The sequence below is a fragment of the Malania oleifera genome, chromosome 1, assembly GCF_029873635.1.
Source record: "Malania oleifera isolate guangnan ecotype guangnan chromosome 1, ASM2987363v1, whole genome shotgun sequence".
In the NCBI taxonomy this organism is placed as follows: Eukaryota; Viridiplantae; Streptophyta; class Magnoliopsida; order Santalales; family Ximeniaceae; genus Malania; species Malania oleifera.
Genome location: NC_080417.1, coordinates 50792860 through 50799093, shown reverse-complemented (window position 1 = coordinate 50799093; position 6234 = coordinate 50792860).

Here is a 6234-nt window from a genome sequence, read left to right as displayed (position 1 = left end):
TTCATACTTAATGCCTTGTTTATATGCTTTAATTTTATTATGAACCTTTTTACTGTTGTCAAAAGGGGGAGAAGAGGCAAAATTGGGTACATATGATATGTGTTTAAAATTTTAAAACTTTAAATTTATGATTATGTGAACTGTTAGGGGGAGCCTTTCTTGGCTGCACCCACTTTTGCATGATGTATTTGTCATCATCAAAAAGAGGGAGAATATTGACCTTTTAAGTAATACCCTGTTTTGATTATGAAAAATATTTCGGTAAATAATGTCAATCAAGTTTGTGTTCAGGTTCATATTAGCAAGATCGTATGATGGCAAATGTAATCTTAAAGCAAAAGAAGACCTAAAAGATTCATTTTTTGTAATTTTATATTAAGCTTAATTTGGGTTTGTAATAGTAAAGTAGGAAAGGTCTATAATAATTAATGCATATCATGTATATAGGAACTAATAAGCTCAATGACCTTAGAAACACCCTAGGTCCTTGCACTTCCACTTACGATAGTCCCCATTATCACATATACTATCAGGGGAACTTATTGAATTAAAACACGACTTAAGGTATTATGTTATTAGGGTTTCGGGCAACCGAACCTTGGTTTTCAAAACACCTCGGTTAATCGAACCATTGAATGGTCAAAAAGTTGAGCTGACTTCGCGCGGCCGAAATCAAATGAACAGAGAATCCATAGTCGATTGAACTCAAACCCTAACTTTTTTCAACAACTCGAGCTCCCAAACTTCATGTTCAAAATACCCCCGGGCGATCGAATGTTCAAGTTTGGCAAACCAAACTTGAGACCAGGCAACCGAACCTCGGATAGAATGGAAAATCGCCTTGGTCAGCAAACCGAACCCTTATTTATGCACCTGAAGTTCAAAATTTACTTTTTTTGTTGTGTATGTTCAGGTGACCGAACCTATGACTCGGTTGACCGAAGCTCTTGGGTTGGCTTAAATTTTGTCGCGGTTAATTGTGGTTAAACTGGGTTAATTTTCTTAAACTCATTTAAAACAAATTTAATTATTCTATATGTATCCCTAATGATTATAATTTAGGCCTTCTATATATATATATGAGTTCATTTGCTCAGATTAGTATGTAATTAGAAATCCAATTAGCAAAACATTCTCTCTATTTTTGAGAACCTTCTTGCAAAATACAAAGCCTATACTCTCTCATACACTTATTCGTTTGCTAAACCAAACCTTGTGAGAGTTATTTGAGTGATTATACATTGCTAGAAACTCTCATTGCATTGTTGTTGTTTGATTTTCATATTGAGAGTTGAGCAAAGATTTTTCCTCCGATTTTATTTAATAAATCTGTGTGTAGGAAAAATCTTATAACTGGTGAGTCCTTGCATCTTCATTGCAAGACTCATTGAGCTTGCATTTTTGAGTGTGCAAAAATTTCTTCACAAACTTACTTTTGCTTGAATATTGAGAAAATATTTTTGAGATATTAGATTACTCTTGGTAGAAATCTTTGAAACCCTAAATTGTGATTGAGATTTTCATCTATACATAGTTTCGAAGATTTTCTTGTTGATACACTCTTATGTGTGATTGAATATAGACATTACTCTAGGTGTTGTTTGCACACATAGACATCTGAGCTTATAGTTATTACATTATTGGTATGTGTTGATTATAGTGGTGCAAATATGCTTTGAGAAGCATATAATTTGTACACATTTTGTATAGTGATTCTGTTGTATTCCAGGCATGGCCTAAAGGGGCGTTGATCCAGCTTAGAAGAATTGGTTGTAAAAGGTTGAGGTCAGTCTTGTGTTAATTTGACCTGGTTGTATTACGGTGCCGCTCCACCCATGAAGTGAGCCTTAGTGTAATCCTTGTGTTTGTGAGCCAAGGCCGGGACGTAAGCAATTTGCCGAACCTCGATAACATATTCGATGTTGCCTCTCTTTACCTGCTTTACCTTCCATGCATAATTAACTTACTTGTGTAATTTAATTTCAACATATATATATTGCTTTATTTTATATCTACACTAGACTGACCCTAGGATTGTGTAATACTGCTGCTGGTTAATTGACTTAGGGGAGAAATTTTAAAATTCCAATTCATCCCCCCTCTTGGGATTACAGTAAAACTAACAGTTATATATATGCTTAAAGTTTAAATAATTTTAAATATATCATATTTTTTTTGTCCACCAAATTGAATTGAGTTTTAGGAAATTAATCTAGTGCTATGTATCATATAGCCCTAAACTCATAATGGAACTTAAATGATTAATCATATTTAAGTTTATTTAAAACTCATCTCCTTAGTTGAAAATATTAGCTTAAATCTTAGAATAAAATGTCAAATCTAAGGGGAATTTCTTTAAAATTCATCCAATATGCAATCAAGTGTATAGTGCTTAATTTAGAAATATTTTATTGTTTCATTTATATTGGATGACTTGAGAGCTAAATGTCGACTATCCATTCTTAGCTTTAAAATTACATCAATTGATGGATGGTTAATTATGATCCTTTGAGCTAAATGCAAATATCCATCTATGCTGAATGTTTATATTATGGATGGATAACTTATAACATAAGCTGTTATTTGAGCTTAAATAGATTGAATGCTATTTGAATTGAATTCTATATGCTCATTCTTGTTTAATGCTTATATTATCTGAAGATTGGATATCTTTTAGCATGATATGTTATTTGACCTTCATACTTGAACTAGAACGCCATTTGCATGGCTGATGTAGATTTTTGAATTGTATGCTGGTAGTTGACTAGGTTTTGCATGTTATTTTGAATGATCATATATAGACATACGTGCTAGCTAGATGACTAGAATTAAAATTCCATAAGACTTATTTTAAATTTTAAATATGTTTTACAAGTCTTATGTAGGATCAAAATAGTGACCTTATTGAAGAGTAGTTCTTTAATCTTAAAATGGTCACTAAGACCGGTGCATGCACATGGTGATTATTGAATATCTATAGCCGCTACATACTAAATAAAAATGCTTTGACGCTTATTGCATGCTAGTTAGTTTTTGTCTCGCCCTGAACCTAGAAATGGGCCCCATGGTGTGATTTAGTAACCTATCCTGTCCTTGTATCATACAACCATCCATGATATAATACAATATAAGGGTCCAACCCTGTAGGGTTCATGTATACCCTATCCACAATCACATTGACAATATTCGCAATGGAATAATTCAACCTATTGCATAATAATAGCATACCATCATACCATACCAGAGTCTATACAACATTAGGATCTAATCCTATAATACAAAACATTATCCCCGAGTATCTACATAACCCAAAATGACACCTCAACCACCGTTCAGTACTCACACTAGTACCTAATTACACTACCAAATATCAGGGTATTAATGACGGTTTTCAAATAATTGCTATATGTGCCGTTACTACTAACTTTTAGTGACGAATATAACTTTCGTCACTAATAATGGAATATTAGTAACAGATATAATCCGTCACTAAAACCCTAACACTATCACTATATAGTATAGAATGACTCAACTCAAATTCGTCACTAATAGTAGGGGTATTAGTGACGAAATAAAATTCGTCACTACTAGAAGAGTATTAGTGACGAATTAGAAATTCGTTACTACTAGTAGAGTATTAGCGACGACTTAGAAATTTGTCACTATTAGTATGGTATTAGTGCTGAATTAAAAATTCATCACTACTAGCATTGTATTATTGACGAATTCGAAATTCGTTACTAAAAGTAAGTTATTTGTGAAGGATTCAAATTCATCACTAATACCCTACTATTAGTGATGAATTTGAATCCTTCAGTAATAATTAGAAAAATAAAAAAAAAACCTTTTAATACTAATTTTTTTTAATCATGAATTCTTATATAAAAATCTATAATTACATTTTCAAATACATAAACTGAAACCATTCAAAATTTCATACAAATTCAATTAAAATTAAGAAATAACATATGTTCAGATAACAAAAATTATTTAAAAATATTCAAAATTCAAATACAAATACAAATACTAGTACAAATTCAAATTAAAATACAAAAACTCCATTTGTTCAAATAACAATTAAAACTGTAAGAGACAATGTTGTCTGATATATTCTAATGAGGCATTGAACAGTAACACAAGAAACAAAGTTCAAATAGACAAACAAATTCATATGGAAATCTTTTGAGAGTCCAATGGCTGAAATGAGATATGGGATTGAGAAAAATGAAAATGATCTCTAGGCAACAAAACTTTAGGTAGCACCTGCTCCCTTTCCCTTCTTTCTCTTCTTCCTCTGGATCTTCTTCATGTAGAATTCTAGCTCTTTCCCCTCCAAAATATATCTGCAAAACCATTTAACCAATGCATTTAGCCGAGATGCCCAACATTAAAGAAAAATCAAAACAAATACAACAATATTCAGTAGTATAAATTGATGCTTGACAAATTTTCCTTGCAAAAGATACCCCCTCATCGTTGAGTATCAGAAAATGTAACAGCTAGTTTAGTATTGGAAAATAATTTTTATTTTCTATTTTTAAAATATAATGAAATAAAAAATGTCAGCACATTTCCCTGTTTTGAAGACATCTATATTAATTCAAAACAAGGTTATATATTGATCATTTTAAATCTAGAAATGAAAAATGAAAAAAAAAATTTGACAACTAAACAAGCCCAAGCTACTTTCACAAGCTGACCACAAACAACTAACAAAAATAGGGCACCTCACCACATGAGAACAATTGACATTAGATGATGAGTGGGATGCCTCATAAAAGTTCACCAGATACATTGAGGTTTTGTTGGTTCACTGAATAGCTATTCTTACGAATAGGACGGAATACAAGAAGATATCTAGGAATAGAGATAATAGTCATTTCATATTTATTCATCATTCTTCCACTCAACATGGAATATGGAAGGTATATCTATGATGAAATTATAGTCCTTCCTTGTCTACTCTTTACTATGATTGATAAGAAATTATAAATTTTCACTTGTGCATTATAATACATTTTTAATAAAAATTATCAAGTTCTTCTATTACAACTATCTCTATTCCTAGGAATAAGCATTTTGCAAACTAAAGATAGTCCAATGGATTTATAATGTTCACTCAACAGCTGAAAAGCCACTAGATCACGGCAATTTTTTTTTTGCTCGGACATGGCAAATGTTTTTACTCAACTTTTCAAAAATATTTTAACATTAAACTAAGCGTATTCCTTTTTTTTTTTTTTTTTTTGGAAAAATTTTAACGCAATTTTGGCAGCATGTCATCTATAAATTGGACGTTTTCTCATAAAACCTGCCCCTGATAGGTTCAAATAGATCATTTATAAGAAGTTGAAGGCACACGAGAACCTATATCCACTACCAGCATGTAATACGCATCAACTGCATCCGTCATGCAGGAGGCATTCTAGACTAGCATGCAATCATATAGCATATTTATGACAGTAATACATGTAACCATATCTTAAATTTAGAATATAAATAGTAGAGAACAGTGGATAGTATTGGGTTCAGTGTAGTATTGTTATTCATCCAGGCATTTGGACATGAACGTTATGAGATGATGAGAGCATTTAATTTAAATAATTATGAAATTGATGCTCCCTGTGAGTTATGTATATATTCAACGTATGCCTTTTTCAAAATTTTCAAATTCTTAGCCAAGTGTATATAATATTTTCAATGATTTCGGCACGACAATGAATGCTTTAAGCTTACTAGATCAAAAACATATAAATGAATGTCTGTTCTAAATGAACTAAGTCTACATTGCTTCATTTATTATGATTCCTAAGTTTCACTCATCCTTTCAAAAATATTTTAACATTAAACTAAGCCTATCTTTTCTCTTTGTTTGGGAAAACTTTAACGCAATTTTGGCAGCATGCCATCTGTAAATTGGACGTTTTCTCACAAAACCTGCACCTGATAGGTTCAAATAGATCATTTATAAGAAGTTAAAGGCACACGAGAACCTATATCCACTACCAGCATGCAATACACATCAACTGCATCCTCCATGCAGGAGGCATTCTAGACTAGCATGAAATCATGTAGCATATTCACGAGAGTAATCCATGTAACCATATCTTAAATTCATAATTAAACAAAAATTGTTATCTCTAGTCATCTGATAATATGCTCGTTGAAAACCTTTTAAATGACTTAAACATATCCTGAAAAATCGATGTGAAACCCAAATAGACATGAATAAGC